Here is a 16,720-nt window from a genome sequence, read left to right as displayed (position 1 = left end):
GCAGTGATGTCAATACACATAAAATTTAATAAATTTGGGAAAAAAAGAGAAACATTTGCAAATGTGTATGTATATTTGCATATGTGTCTCTCTCTCTCTCCATATATACGGGTATACAGACACACAGTCACTCACAGATGTTGTATGAAATACCAAAGCTCTGTGCTCAGTTCTCAGCCCAATCCCACCATTCCAAGCTGATTGCTGCAGCCCTGGGGTGTGAACATCAGCTGACCTAAGATGAACATCAATGTGCCTACATGAGGAGTTGAAGAGATGAGAGCAATTGTCTCTCTGTATCATGTTCAGTTATGTGTCTGCCAAGGCTGTTTTTTGGGCTTCATTTCTTCTATTTAATCTTCCCTGTTGAGGTTCGAATTGAGATCACCATCCAGATCAAGACAACTAATGATAAATGGAAGCTGTAAGCATTACATGTAAAACTACTTCTTCAGATACATGGACAAGGGAGGAAACTAAAATCATTGCTTGTCTAGGTAATGGATGCTGATTTTAAGTTCATAGGAGGATTCTGGAACAGCATTTGTTTTAGAGCTGCCAAAACTACGGGTAAGCAAATTCTGAAACAAGTACACTTAGTAACAAGTTTGCAATGAAGAGATACCTCAGTTCTGCAGAATCCAATAAAGTGGAATGACCTGCTCATAAAATCCCTTTTAAAAGCTGACCCTAGAGCAAAAATATTATTTCAGTTTAAATAAATAAAAAAAAAGATATAAGATAGACTTAAATGGACAGTTACATATTATTTCCAGCCCCAATATCATGCTACAATTCTCTGTTGAAGAAAATATCTACCTATCTCAGGCTACCTCTCCATCAGGCTGGAATAACCCTGATAATCTCTTATGAGGAAAGCTGAAGGCTGTATATGTAGCAAGGCTTAACAAGGCCATGGGTATTACAGCAGAGTATAGATGTAGATTGGTCTAGCTGGAGCAAGACACAGAACTGAGGGGAATATTGCTCTGCAAAAATCATCTTTATTGGACTGAAATTTTAAGATTACATAAGCAATAAAAGGATTTGAGTTGGTCTTCATAAGTGTCCTCTTTATATTGTGACCAAACAAAAGAAAGCTTTCCATTTTAGAAATAGCTTTAAAAATTCATATTTTCAACTGCATCAAAAGATAAAAATACAAGGAAAGAAAAACTTTATATAAACAAACATTGCAAAACATGACATCACATAATGGAATACCTTTTATTAATTTGAAGGGTATAAACTTAAAAGCCAGAGGAAGCTTTTAAAAGCTTCATTTAAAATATATATTTAGAATATAATGGTTCCACCTGAATAATACAAGGTGAGGGCTAAAAGCTTGTACAAAAAGGTATGTTTACTAAATGGATACATTGATCACTGAACTTTACACAGCATTAAATTTTAATGACCTTCAGTGATTTGAGAAGCCTTAGTTGTTTATGTAAGAACTGTAAAAAACCCCATGGATTTACATTTACAGACTGCTTATCTCTTCGTAAATGACAACATTTTAAAAAGAAATCGAACAAAACCAGAAAAAAGCGCCCCGATGAACACTAATGGCCATCTTGTGTAAGCTGGTAAGTGCATCAAAACCCAAGCGGTAAACTTTTCTGTCCTGCTCAGCTGAGAGGGAAGGAATCAAAACATATTTTAAAGGTGTCTGTTGCTCTCACTCTTCTTTTACAGCATGACTTGAAGGCCCTCATTAAGCCTCACTGTCTCAGCACTGAGCACTGAGCAAACCCAGAGCACTAAAATGTTCAAAGCCTCTGGCTAGGACTGAACAATCACAGACAAAGCACGTAGACAAAAGAGGATGTAGAGGGCCAGAATAGTCGCAATTATTCCACTTACCAACTCAAAGCCCACTCAAAGTTTGCTGTGGAGAAATGTGGGTTCTTGATTTTCAGGGTGAATATTCCAAGACTTTACTGATTCAAAAGGTGGAACTCTTTTTCCAGCATAGTTGGATATGGCCACATTCTTAATTCCTCCAAACCTCTCCCACAGCACTAAAGCAGCTTTTAAGCAGCTCACCTGCCATGGGAAGAAGAAAACTAATTTTTAGTCGACTAATATATTGAAAAAGAACCTTGCTTTGAATATTTGCAGCATTGCAGAATATTTGTGTCGTTCTGCTCCCCCGCTGATTTTGTTGCCTGCACTGTTTCTGTACATCACTTATCCAGGTGATGTACACATGTATATCCATTTAATGTGCTGGAGCTCCCAGTTAATTCTTTGAGAAAGCCAGTTAAAAAAGTTGAATAACAAAGAAAAGGCAAGAAATTATGTGGGTTTTGTTGTTGTTTTTTTTTTTTCTGTTTGCTTGTTTGGGGTTTTTTTGTGGTTTTTTTGGTTGTTTTTGCTTTTTGTTGTTACTTTATTTATTTTTTTTAATTAGGAGCAGTGGACAGAAAGACCAAAATTTTTACAATACTGGGTTTCATTTCAGACAGTCCATACCTGGAGTGATTTTAGCTCTGCCCTCTCCTACCAACATCCCACTTAGGGCCTCAGCTGGGCCTTCTCCTTACTGTTTCTTGGGTGCTCCATGCAGACTGGCACTCCACAGAGACAGCCACTCGTGCTGTCCTTATTTGGTCCAGACTTGTGGGATGCTCCTTGGCTCTGGGCTGCAAATGGAAGCATCTGCTGTGTCCAAACTTATTTTTGCAACAATATTGTGGCAGTTGAACTGCTTTCTTTGTCTTGAAGTCCCTTAGACTTTGAAAGAGTTAAGATCTCGTTTTACCTCAAAGACATTCTGCAGATTACAATTAAAATTACAGCTATTGGAGGGATTGCAGATTCCAACTGCACAGGTTTTTAAAATTACACTTCAGCTGGCTGCATTTAAAAGAAAACGAGTTTTTTCCAAAATGTAGATTTTTTTTTTTCTAATGTACTACAATGTAATTGCTCCTTTTCAAAAGGCAAACCCAATATAACTTTGAAAAAAATCCAGGGATTTAAATGCTTTTAGACTGCATATATAGAGGCAAAGAATGAACAGATAAATAAACAAGTAGCATTGTACATGAGTTATTTGATGCAGAAATACTTATTCAAAGAAACAATTAGCTGAATTCAAAGAGGCTTTTTGGGAAAACTAGTACTTTTTGTAATAAAAAGGGTCCAGAGATTCTTACAGCTGATATATGCCATTTTGTAAACATTAGCATGCCACTATCACAGACTTTAATGAGGTCCACCCGCAGCAAAGCTGAATTAATGGTTTATGAAAGTGCTATATACCCATATTTTTCTTTAATGTTCCATTTTATAATGCTGGAGTATTATCTATATTGCTACTATAGGTAATATTATGCAAATAAATGTAAAAACTCAACGTGAAAATGAACAAGTTGTATTAGATTTTTTAAAAAAATTAAATGTATCAGTAAAATGAAGTAGGTTTCTAATGAAAATAACAAAATAAAATGATGATGTTTGGATTAGTTTTATAATTGGACTTTAAGGCAAATATTGCAATTATTGCTCCAACCACATGCTGTGTTTCCTGGTGAAAAACTTCCCATCTTAAATATCCTTATTTCAAATCAATTCTTCTCATAGCCTCAAACAGAGGAGGAAATTGATCTATTTTAAAATCTATGCTCAGAAGGCCTTCTTGCTAATATTTCTTCTCTACTGGAAATACTAACTTTCTATTTAACCAGTAATGAAAGTTTAGATTTTACTTAAAAAAACCCCAAACTGTCAACTAAAATTCTTCTTCCCAACTGACCTTACCCCACAAGACACAACTGGAATGTGAAAGGTAGGCTTTCTAAACCTCTAAATGGGCATTTTCAAAATTTTTTGAAAGCCCTGAGTTGCAGAAGTGGGAATGATGGTTGCTATCACAGGAGAGTGAGTAAACAAAAGCAATTTGCAACAAATTAATTGGAAATAATCTGCAATATTGATGTTGCCATGAAACTTTATTCTTGAGTAACTTTTTCGTAAGCAGAGTAACGGAAGGTTGTTCAAAGGCTGCAGAGGAAATGTGGCTCTAGGCTACAACCTGAGCTCTCAAGCATAGGCAAATCTTTTAAACATAGGTCCAAAGATTGACTACTTAATGTCAATACACTTCTTAATATTTCTTCTATTGCATGAAATGGTAGGGTAACAAAGCTGAAAATTAGCTGCATATTTCTGGACTTATATTGCTTTTTCCACCACTGCACAAACCCCTCTTTTAATAAAACAAGGATTTTAGCTGAAAGTTCAGCGTGTAACATGAACTACCTCTAACTTCAGAGCCGTTTAAATCTAAATTTAGCTATTCTATTTTTAGAAACTATGAGAAAAATATTAAATCTATGAACTCTATGAAAACATAATGCAGCACTCCTGACTATCTTTGCAAGATTCCAATGAGATCTATAGGTTGAACAAAAAAATCACAAATTAAATGTTTGTTGTTGTAGTGGCTCATAAATTACAATAATTTCCATGGCAACTCCTTTAGTCTTCTTTCAGGAAAGATTGCCAGCACGTTTTGTTTGCTCCTTATTTAAAATGCAATCTGTTACATTCTACCACATGTATAATTTCTTCCATACATTCCGCAACCCCCCCTGCCCCCAGAGCAGAAAACAAACCAGTGTCTTCAGTAAGTCATGTCAAAGGTATTTTAAAAGTCCAAGAATTACACAAACCCATCATACATCATAACTAACTGCAGATAGTAAGTTTACAAAATTAGTGCGCATAGAATACGTTCTGCTTTTTATTCGGAATTTTGTTTGGGGGAGTTGGATCATGCGTAAAAAGGGAGTAACATAAGTTGCGGTATAGCAGGTTTGGGAACTCTTCTTCATCGCAGCAATTTAGAACACTATAAAGCTCGCTCCACCACCTACATCAGAACAGACTTTGCCACTCGGAGCGTCTTTTCTCCTCATCTCGCTCACTGCCGAAGGTCCCGGCCCGTCCCCCTCAGCACCACAGACCCCAAGCCCCGCCCACCCCGCCCCGAGGCCCCGCCAATCCCGGCCCGCCTTTCTCCGCCCTGTCCAATCACAGCCGCTCTTTCAACCGAGCCGCGGCCCCGCCCCTTACCCGGCCCCTCAGCCCGGCTTTCCTGAGACGCTCCTCCCGCTCTCGCCGACGCGGCTTCTGGAGCCGGCGCGGCCGCGCTGCCGGAGCCCCGGCGGGTGCTGTTGGGGCCTGGGAAGGGCCGGCGGGGACTGCCGTTCACGCCCCGGCCGGGAGTTCTCCCAGGGGAAGGAAGGGACGGCGGGGAGCGGGCGGCGTCATCCCACCCGGAGCGGCGGCGGCAGGAGCGGGGCCTGCGGGGACCGCGGCGTTCGGGGGGGACGAGCGGGGCGGGAACGGGCGGGCCGCGATTGGCGGGGCCGGGCTCTGCCTCGGGCTGGGATTGGCTGGGCCGGCGGCGCGGGGCGGGGCTGGCCGTGCCCTGGGGTATAAATGGCGGGCGCGGGGGTCCGCCGGTGCTGGGGCGCCGGGATCGGGGCCTCGGGCGGGCGCTGTCCCGGGGCGGTGGTGCTGGCCCGGCCCAGTGCCCCGGGGGGAGTAGCAGCGCAGTGGCGGCGCCAGGCTGGTGCGGGGCCCGCAGGGGTGGCGGGGGGAACCGGCCGCTGCCGTGGGGTGCTGAGTGAGGGGGCCGGGGGTGGCCCCACGGAGGTGCGGGGGTTAAAGTAATATCAAAAATAAGGGCAATAAAGCTGTTTCACTTTATTATTACTTTGTTCTACTTTTATTTCTACTACTACTACCACACCTTATTATTACATTACTTTAGTGTTCTAGTTACTATTCTATTAATGTCGTATACTATAGCATTACTGCATTTTTATTATTTTTTACTCTGTTACTTAATACATGGTGCCTATTAAATAAAGGTGGTAAGGCCAAAACAGCAATTGTGTTCACCAACGTACAGCCTTGGGGCTGGAGCCAGCCCCAAAGTGATGTGGAGCTGAAATAAATCCCTTGGGGAAGGGGCTGCAGGAGATGCCCTGGGGCCTCCAGCCCCCACAGTGATACCAAGGCAGGAGGGCAGATCTCAGCGCTGTTCAGAACCAGTCCCAGGGGAGCCAGGGGTTGACTGGCTGCTCCCACCAAAGTGGGAGCGCCCTTGGGCATGGATGTAACAGCTTGTAGAGATATATTTAAGTGATGACAGGGACTGATTTATGCCCTTGTCAACAGCCCAGAGGTGCAGTGAGAAGCAAGGGCAGCTTTTAGCTAGAGGCAGTGGGAAGCTGAGGAGCTGGAGCTCAGGTAGCAGAGCTGGCAGAGACACAAAGACAGTAGGGCTGGGATAAAGATGGTGGGGTGGGAGCTGAAACCTTGCAGAGCTGGAACCATAAAGAACATCCTTCACTGACAGCCAGGCCCCTTTTCACCTGGTAGTGCTGGGAAGATATAGAGCTGAAGCTGAGACATCAGAGCTGGCAGTGAAATAAAGCTTGTGGGACTGAAGCTGAAATCACTGTAGGGCTGGGATAAAGGCTGGTACTGCATGTGAAATCACTGACGGGCTGCCATAAGGCCTGTGGGGCTGGAGCTGAAATTTCTGTGGAGTTGGGAGAGCAGCTGTGGGGCTGGAGCCATAATTAAGATCCTACCCTGAGAACCAGGCGCAGCTTTGCTTGGCAGTGGTGGGAGGATGCAGAGCTGGAGCTGAAATGGCTGAACTGGCAGTGAAATAAAGCTTGTGGGGCGGGAGCTGAAATCACTGTGGAACTTGGAGAGTGACTGTGGGGCAGGAATATGGACAGAAGGGCTGGAGCTGAAATCATGCTAGGATAAACTATGAAACTGGAAGTACAGGGGTGGGATAGCCACTGTGGCTGGAGCTTAAATGTCACAGAGCTGGTGTTGAAGTAAAGTTTGTGGGGCTGGAGCTGGAATCACTGTGGGGCTGGGATAGGGACTGTGGAGCTGAAATCACAACTGTAGTAGTGGTGTGGAAATGTTGCAGAGCTTCTGGAGCCAAACTGAAGGTCCTGCCCTGAGAACCTGGAGCAGCTTCCGCTGATGGCAGTGGGAAGATGTGGAGCTGGAAGTGAAACGACAGAGCTGGCAGCGGAGTAAAGCTTGTGGGGCTGGGACAGTGACTGTGGGACTTGGATAGTGGCTGTAGGGCAGCAATAGGGACAGAAGGGCTGGAGCTGAAATCCCGGTAGGGCTGGGATAAAGACTAGAGCTGGGATGGGGCCTGTAGGGCTGGGATAGCACTTGTGACCGGAGCTGAAATGTTACAGTGCTGGAGCCAAACTGAAGATCCTGTCCTGAGAACCTGGAGCAGCTTCAACTGGTGGCTGTAGGAAGATGTGGAGCTGGAAGTGAAACAGCAGAGCTGGCAGCGAAATAAAGCTTGTGGGGCTGGAGCTGAAATCACTGTGGGGCTGGGACTGTGGGACTTGGCTAGTTAGTGTGGGGCAGGAATAGGGACAGAAGGGCTGGAGTTGAAATCGCTGTAGGAGTGGGATGGTGACTGGGTCTGGGATGGCTGCTGTAGGGATGGAGCTGAAACATTCCAGAGCTGCTGGAGCCAAACTGAAGATCCTGTCCTGAGAACCTGGAGCAGCTTGGACTGGCAGTGCTGGGTAGATGCAGAGCTGGAGTGGGACGGGCAGAGCTGGCAGTGAAGTGAAGCTTGTGGGACTGGAGCTGAAATCACTGTGGGGCTGGGATAAGAACTGTGGGACTTGGGTACTGAATGTGGGATTCAGTGAGTGTGGGGCAGGAATATGGACAGAAGCGCTGGAGCTGGAATCCCTGGTGCTTGGATGGGCTGTGGAGCTGGGATAGGAGTGCAGGGGTGGAACTGAAATCACTCTGTTGCTGCGATAGTGACTGTAGTGCTGGGGCACTGCTGGGACTGTTGGAAATGTTGGGACTGTTGGGAATGTTGGGGCTGTTGGGAATGTTGGGGCTGTTGGGATGGAGCTGAAATGTTGCAGAGCTGGAGCCAAAGCAAAGATCCTGCTGTGAGAGCCTGCTGAAGTTTCAGCCTGTGACGGGGAGGATGCAGAGATGGAGCTGAAAGAGCCAAAGTGGTGAAATAAAGCTTGTGGGGCTGGAGCTGGGATCACTGTAGGGCTGGGATAGGGACTGTGGAGCTGGGAGAGGCATGCAAGGGAAGGGGAAACAAGGCAAGGGAGGTGTTGCCGAGGCAGGGCATGGGAAGGTTAGGCAAAGCAAGGCAAGGCAAGCAGGTGTAGGAAAGGAAGGAGAGGGGAAGGCAAGGAAGGGACAGGGAGGGCGAGGAAACCCAAGGAAGGGTTAGGCAAGGGAAGGCAGCTCAAGGGACTGTTAGGAAGGGCAAAGGATGGCCAAGAAAGGCAAGGCCTTCATTTGTTGAATGCAGAGGATGGTGTAGTGACACAGGATGAGGAACAAAATTTGGAGGTACTAAATGCATTACTTGCCTCAGTCTTTAATGTCAGGGCCAGTTTTCCTGAGGATACCCAGCCCCCAGAGCTGGAACTTGGGGATGGAGAGTTGAGTGAAGCCGCTGTAATCCCTGGGGTGATTATTGATGTGCTCTGCCAGTTGGACACTCACGGGTCTGCGGGCCCTGATGGGATCCACCCCAGAGTAACGAGGCAACAGGTGAGAGAACTTGCCAAACCACAGATGTAAGAAGAATGCAGGAATATGTTATATTTAGTTTATGTGTAAAGAAAATCCAAGCTACCCTTGTTACCTGCTGTCTACAGGGTACTGAAAAACATAAGGACATATGGAAATTTAGTTATTAATGAGACTTTAATCTTACAGCCTACCTTGTAATAATACATCTATTACAAATTTAAACGAGTTCACAAAAATGGCAGCTAAAATATTGTGTTCATAGTGATCAGAAGTCTAAGGTACAGTTTTTGGGGTATAATGCAATTGCCTGTTACACCAGCATTATAAAAGGATGTAAACAGTTTCAATTTCAGCATCCATGCCTACTGCTTGAAGTGAAAGCTGTACTAACTGATGTAGACATTGTCCTATTAGAAGGAGACATGAGAAACTTTGCTGATATCTTTCAGTTTTACGATCTCTACCAGAACACCCAAAGGCAAGGCATACGCTACTTTAAAACTACTAGTGACACAAAATCATGTTTCTGCTTAATGAAGAAAATAATATATGACTCATCCAGAATAATGGGAATATATTACAAATTCCAAAGCAAGACTTAATGCATCTCTGATCTCCAGATAATTATTTTTAATTAAAGCAAGTAAAGTGAGAGCAAATAGAGCTATAAGGGATAATTATTGAATGAGAAATATGCCAGTCAGATATTTCTGAGCACAATTATACAGGGATAAATTTGCCACGTTATGTTGCCTTTTATAAGATGTTAAAAAGAACCTTACCAGCACACATACAGACTCTAAAAAAAGGCCCTGAGAACTTTAAGTTCTTCCCAAATTAAATTAATAATAGGAGTTTCTCAAATATACTGAACAGCAAATAGAATTATTAATCTCAGGGGCTGACAGCATATATTTCACTCAAGATTTAACAGCGAGGGAGAAAGGGCCACCTGGACTCGTTGTTCTAAGTGACCTTGCTGCTGCTCTGCACTTGGCTGTGGGGAAAGGGATTTCCCTTGAAATGCAGGGCTTTTTAGAAAAAAGTGCCTTCAGTTTTTCTAATAAGCAACCTCATAATAACCAATTAGATAAAGCAGTGCAGCTTTAGGCACGTGGCATCACTGCTCTTCTCAGAACAACACAAAGCTCACCAAAAGGTGGCTGAATTAGACGTGTGGGCAACTCGACACCCTCAGAGTAGAAAAGGAGCTGCCAGGTTCCATGAAGGGGCGCAGGCAAAGGGATCCAGCTGAGTTAAATTAACAATGTAACCCTGAGCCATTGTAGTCACACTCATCCCAGTCATGCTGCCCTTTTCCCCAGAGAGGAAAAACACAATTTCTGCTGCAGTTACTGTCAGCACTGAGCAACCTATGACATTATGGTCCATGAATAGGACAGATTTCAGCTCATCTGCTGTTACTTTTAATTAGTTTATTGTACCAGTTTCAGCTTTTCGAACATTTCCCTCTGCTTTAAGTACAAGCAGTATAGCAACAGGGGTACAAGAGGGTCAAGTAGTGTTAAGCTCTACAAAATGAAACTGCAATTCATTCAGAGTATCCAGAACTTGCCTTGGTCTGCTTCAAATACTCTGCTCATAGATATTGTGTTAACACTCACTACAAAACACTGCTAGGATTTGAAGTGTGATTCTGTATTACAGTTAAAAAATGTTTTGCTCTGTCATAGCCAGTCACAGGCAACAACACTTTTAGCAAGCCCTCTCTTTAGAACAGGTAGTTTGTTCCTCCCAAACCTACTGCCCTGCAGTGAATCTCACCATTCTGATGTGCAGACTTCTAATTTCTAGCCAGTTCACTCTTGTCAAATTTTGGGCCAGCATTTTTCTCTGAATTCTCTTACATTCCCCTCTACCCTTAAAGAACCTATGTCTTTTGCCAAAACAAACCATCTTCTTTTTATTTCCTTTTTAAAGCAGGACAGTTTTCTTACTCCTGAAAATCTCATGAACTCTGTTTCATCCTTTATTCATCATTACTCAGCATGAGTGATTGGAACTTACAGAGTATCTCAGATTAGATCAGTAATTTTCTGGTAATGTTCAGCTGTAACTCACCTGCTGCTTAAACAGTAGCAATAAATTAATACAGGATACTTCACAGAGTTCATTCCAGCTGTAGGCTGGCTAGGAATATATTAAGACTCACAACTCACATCCTGTATTGTAACTTTTTAAATGTTAATTACTAATATTGTAATAGCAGAACACTATGCTCTGTTTCTGTTTGATGTAAAGAGGACACATTTCAGAGTTATTCCTATGCATCAATGACAGTGCTGTTATGAGACTTCCAGCTGATGGGGACATTTTGTTCTCAGTAACAGCTGTGGGAATTACTGAAGAAGACAAGAGCAGAATTTGTCCAGATAAACCTGTCTCATGTTTTTGCTGCACGGTGCTGAACAGGTTTTTTTACTAAACAAATTTAAAGCAATCCATTAAATTAATTGCACCATGAAAGAAACCAATTATTTCAGAAACACTTAGGACTACAACTGATTGGGACACATAAAAAAAAAAAAATGGAAAGGCAATTAGAATATGTGGTTCAGCTGATGCCAAAATATTTCAGGGGTGGTATCTGATCTGTTACTGGAAACGGTTTTTGACCAAAAAAAAGAAAAAAAAATTGCAGTGCATGCACCAGCATCCTGAAAAACTCAGATTTCCACTGGTTCCTGGAGTGACTGCAATGGGTCTAAACAAGGGGATCTAATCCATATAACAGGATGCTGCCCCTTAAGATGACTAGGAATAACATTTTCCTGGATATTTGCTCTGGTTTGTAAAGTAAATGCAACAGCTGCATGAAGCTGTTTAAGATGGAAGACGTCTTGCCTATGTGATGTATTATGCAATGCATACAGGGCTTGTCTCGGAATTAAAATTTGGGTGGAGAGTCAAAGTGAATAGAAAATAAAATAGAGACACTTTAATGAATCAGTGTAAAAATACAGTTTAACTTTATGCAAAGCACAGTGCATGAGACTGCTTCCTAAATTCAATTTTTACTGGCTTCAAAAAGAGAAAATCACAACAAGTGCAAAGGCTGTGGTTCTCCTACTAATGTGGAAACTGTGCTGTTTTGGCTTTATGTAAAATAAGTGTAAATGTGCTCCTGAATATCTGCTACAGATTCTCTTTAAATGGAAATGTCAGCAAAGAGTTCAGAGATGAAGCAGGGGTAGCAACATTTCCAAGCCCTAATGTGTTGGTAGAGAGCATAAGAATAATTTCTCTAGAACACAATAAAAGCCCCTCAAGGTTAAGTTAACAGAGGAGTTTGAGTAAATCACACACCAGGAATAACTTGAAATGTGGCTTCTGTCTTAATTGTCACAAATGCAGAAGCAGATTTATTTCTGTCTGTAATAGTTGCATTTCCTGTACAAACATCAGTTTGAAGCTCCATCTGTTGTCAAGGACCTTTTGAAAATGTAGGTTTCTTGCCTCATTGTTATGAGTCAAACAATGTACCTTGTTGGTTTAAGCCAATTATACACAGGAATGCTTCCCAGATGAAAAGTTTATATTTGTAAATTTAAGTTTTGCTTTCACAAACTGTCACTTTTATAAGCTGAAAAGTCACTTTCCAAAGCATTTATACTAATAAAGCTCAGTACTTCAAGTAGTCACCAAATGCAAACAAATAGAAATTGAGCAGAACCAATGTGTGTCTGTACTTTTTACAGACACAATTATTTTGTACAATATTTGTTAAGGTGTGGGTAGGAATTACAAAAGAAATAGCCTAGGATACACTATTTATTGCAATATTAAATTTAGGTGTTTCAAGAGCGTATGCTGATTCCAGAAAATGTAGACACACACGTATTCTGAAATACAAAAATACAATATTTAAAAGCCTTCAAAAGATTGGTTAATGAGCTGGTTTTGGCCTCACTTGAAGATTGTACACTAGGTTAAAAGTGAGTGAAAGCAACAGGTTATCCAGGACTAATAGCAATGCTACCAGAGAGCTGCTCCTGAAACAGTTCTTAATCTCATTTAGCATTTCAGAAAATCACCTGGGTAGAACAAAATGAAACCTTAGAATACTCCTATTCCTCACTCCCCAACCAAGCCACACATCCCATAATAACACTACTTTACTATTTATTGTTCTTACTATATTATTAATTTTTATTATATGTTTTGCTATCGATTTTGTGCTCCTGGGATGGAGTCAGAGGTGAGAAGCCTGGGAAGCTGAGGAAGAGTGGAGACAGCTGCAGGTGTGGGGAGCAGAGTTCCCACAGCTGCCCTTTCTGGAGTGCCAGGCTGGAGGGGAGGAGCACTGGGGAATGATCAGACCCAAAAAATGAGCTGAGAGCTGGCTGGGAGCAGCAGCTGTGGGTGAGAGTGATTGTGAGGCTCTTGGTAAAATGATTAATTAGCTGATACACTGCTGGGGAAGAAGCCTGGGCTGTTGGAGCACTTTGATGTGGCTCATGGCTGTTTCTGAGGAGATGGAGACACTGGGTTTTGCTGCTGTTCTGAGTTACTTCCAGAACTGTCTCATAGGAGTAAGTAAGTGATGTAAACTAATTAATCTTATTTACCAGTGAAGCGATGTGGTTAAATAAATCCAACAACAGCATTAGGCACGTCTGTATTTATTTTAACATCATCTGAATATTGTTAGTCTAAGAATTGTTGCTGCTAATTATTTTGTAATCACATCTGTGAAAGGAATCACTATGTAGAAATTATTTTCCATAAGGTTTTGACAGAACAGGTTATGGAGGCTGTGGAGGGAGGGCTTCCTTACAGCCAGCCTGATTCTGCTGATGCACTGTGGCACTTTTGAGTCACGGGCTGCAGGTGGAAGTGCTGTGTCTACATCAAGTGGTATTGAAAAACTTTTCCCTGCAGAATCCTCCTTGTTTTCTGCCTATTAATTACAAAAAGGAGCATTCTCTTCTTTATGGCTGGTTTATTTTGAAGCTGGTTCTGTTTTGTTTGGGTTTTCTAACAAGTCAGGAAGGAACTTTCTAAGTGTTAACATGTACTGGTACTTGCTGAGCTATCCTGCTGAAGTCTGCAGAAATCATGCATTTCTTTAATTGTGGAACTCGTTTCCTTGTGTCTGAGAAAACAACTGTGACTAAACGTCTATTAGAAGCAAAACTTTTAAGCAACCATACATCACACATGAAACCTGTGCCACAAGGAGAAGCTGTGTTTTTAGGCAAACATGTTTTCAGGTGCTCTCTGTGGTGCTATTTGTGTGTGCACCTACAGGTCATGGTAAGAGTCCTTTGTTGGTGGGGCTGATGATGGAATTCAGACTACAGTATTGTGTTTTGAATCAGAACATGCTTTTTGGATGGGACTTGCTCAAAAAAAAAAAAAATTAAATGTACCTAATTTCAGATTAAAAAACTGAAACTGTGTGTGTTATGTGTGTGTTTGAACAACAGCATGAATATACCCACTGAAGGATTTCTCTAGAGAAGGAACCACCTGCATGTGTACTCAGGTACCCCTCTAGATCTGTTAAATGCACCACGCAAAGAAGTTGTCCTGCTTGTGATACATTGCTTTTTTTTTATTTGGCTAAAATCTCTACATGTTCACTGGGAAGCTAAAAAACTCTATACAATGATTAAAAAACCCAAACCACAGAACTGTTTCATGAGCTATAAGAATATAGAAGAAATTAAGATAGCAGGTCAGGTACCAGTTTGCATTTTGAGCTGTGACTGTTCTGCTTATTTTAGTGTTTTGGGATTGTTTTTTTTTTTTTTTTTTTTGGATAATTCCTTGTCTCTGTTATTTCAAGTAACCTGCTTGCACTGCTAAAGGAAATAGACTTGACTGATACCTGACTGTAGCATCACCTTTTGAATCCCATAATCTTCTTCAATTACTCCTACTGTGTCAGGTTATAAGTGGAGCTTGTCTGGCATTGGTATTGTGAGAAAAACCAAAACAACAACAAATCCCCTGGTTTTTTTTCAGCAGCATTGTTGCTTTTTGTTTTCCTCTTCCATAACATGCAGCATGAGGTGCAGGAAGTGTGCTGGCAGTCCTTGTGAGAACTCCAGAATGGGGGTTCTGGGTTTTATGGTTGGATTTTATGTTTTTGATGACATTTGCTAATATATAGGCAAATATTTCAGTGAGTATTTCTGACTCAGTTGATTGCAAGGCAGGGGTTTCATATCTGTCTGGAAAAAGTTTTGTTCCCTGAAGCATCCTTGTTGCTTCCTTGTTGTTCCATATGCATTTATGAGATGCAAACCAGACTTTGGGGAATCTTAGTTGTGCTGTCTCTTGATTTCTGTTTTTTCCAGGACTATTAAGTGTAGTTTTTTACTCACCTGATGCTTCCCACGCTACAAGGGGAAGCTTCCTTTTTCTATCAGAGCCTGCCTCTTCCCCAAGCTTAGTAATATTTCAAGAGAGCCCTGAAATTTGCTGTTAATGCTGTTAACAAAATGCATATTTCATACCAAGATGAACACGGGTTCTGAGTCTAAAAGATCGTGTAGTACAAAACTTTAAATTAGGAAATGAAATATATTTAAATTATGTTGAAGAAGGCTCTGATTAACAGCCATTAACAATAAACTTGGCATTTTATTAAAAACACATGACATACTCAAGAAGAAGTCTGTATCTTCCTACAAGTGTTTTTCTGTGTACATTTTTCTTCTCCTTTATGCAGTGACGTGCTGAAGCACCTTACAGAGAGTTTTATAGGTGCCTGCACAGTCTTCCCAGTGTCAGGATGACAAACCTGCCACTCCCAGCGACTGTTTTGCCTCATGCAGAGCTGGTTTTGAAATACTTGAATTTTGTGATTCTGTGGTGAGCTTTGCAAAGATAGTAGGTAATTTATGATGCACTCTCTGAATCCTATCCTTGTGCAACTCATCTTGTACTTTTCTTGCTTTCAGGAGATGTAATTAAGTTTAGAGTAACTCATTGCCTCGGCATGCTCCCTGTTTAGTAACTCTGGCCACAGAAATAGTGTGCAGCACCTCCTAAACCTTCTTGTCCTGTACCTAGACCCCAGTGAGGTGACATGGACTGTGACCTACTCTTTAACTGTGGCACAGGTTTCTTTCATTTAAGGTTTATATTTTATGTTTACAAATAGGCCTTTTAAGGTAATGATCTTTAAAGGTATATGTACCTTTGTGAACGCACAGACATTTACATTCAAGAAAGAGAAACATAATCTGCAATCTTTTGCTGCCAGGTTTGCCCACGTAGTGATTGTAAAATTTTATTTATGTATTTTTAAGAAGTTGACAAATCTACTCCTTGGGTGAACAAAAAGTAATGAAACCTATTCCAGAGATACACACTGAAATGTTGCCTGGTTTTGCTAGTGGTGAGATAACTAAGCATTGAAACTAGGAGCAGCAAAGTAAATATTTCATATTCTAATGCATTAGGTGTCAAGTAGATAAATGAAAATTCAAATGAAACCTGTTAGCAGTGTTTCAACTTCAGAAAGTCCACGTACAATAGTGGTGGTGTTATTACTTTGGTTTTCTGCACGTAAAACATCCTTTGGAGAGCAACTTGATATTCACATGGCTGGCTCACAGTTGGGATAATTAAATGGGAATTGGCCTAAATGTTGCTGGAGTATGGCTGGTGCAAATTATTCTCCAAGTACATTTCCTTGTGGAATAAAATAAACAAAACTCTTTGTATGAACTGATCAGATCTGTTGGATATTCTTTAAAAGCAGTGCATTTTTAGGAACTGCCTCCCCAAACCAAAACACTTTCCTTTAGGATACAATGTAAGTATGAAAGCTAAGTTGACTCTTTAAGTTGAAAACTTTATATTCTCATGAAGACCTCTGTGTGGTGTACAAATATAGCATACAGTATTTGATTGAACAATAATAATCATAATAGTAAACCAGATTAAGCAGAAAATCCTTCAAAATGAAAGAACCAACAGAAATGTCATTGTACACATACTTTATTTAAAGATTACAATCATTATTTGTCTGTTATAAGTTTTACAGATAGAACTTATTACAACAGCACAGTCTCCTGCACTGCCAAAAAAAAGATGGGAGCTTAATGCATTCTTTAGGAACAGCAGCTTTGTGCATCTTGATTTAGGAAGA

General features: G+C 41.5%; 1 long non-coding RNA gene across 1 annotated transcript; it reads right to left on the bottom strand.

The window, feature by feature from the left end:
- Window positions 1-6,396: 6,396 nt before the first annotated feature.
- LOC121670260 lies at window positions 6,397-7,601 on the bottom strand. Its single transcript, XR_006018091.1, has 3 exons — window positions 7,590-7,601; window positions 6,907-6,925; window positions 6,397-6,481 (listed from the first exon to the last, which is right to left on the bottom strand). It is a non-coding gene; the product is annotated as an uncharacterized LOC121670260 (long non-coding RNA).
- Between the last annotated feature and the right edge of the window lie 9,119 nt (window positions 7,602-16,720).

Source organism: Corvus kubaryi, unplaced genomic scaffold, assembly GCF_017639235.1.
Source record: "Corvus kubaryi isolate FWS band 111438036 unplaced genomic scaffold, C.kubaryi_AGA036_p1.0 37395, whole genome shotgun sequence".
Classification (NCBI taxonomy): domain Eukaryota; kingdom Metazoa; phylum Chordata; class Aves; order Passeriformes; family Corvidae; genus Corvus; species Corvus kubaryi.
Note: the sequence above shows the minus strand (reverse complement) of the source record. Positions and strands in the feature narration are given on the sequence as shown.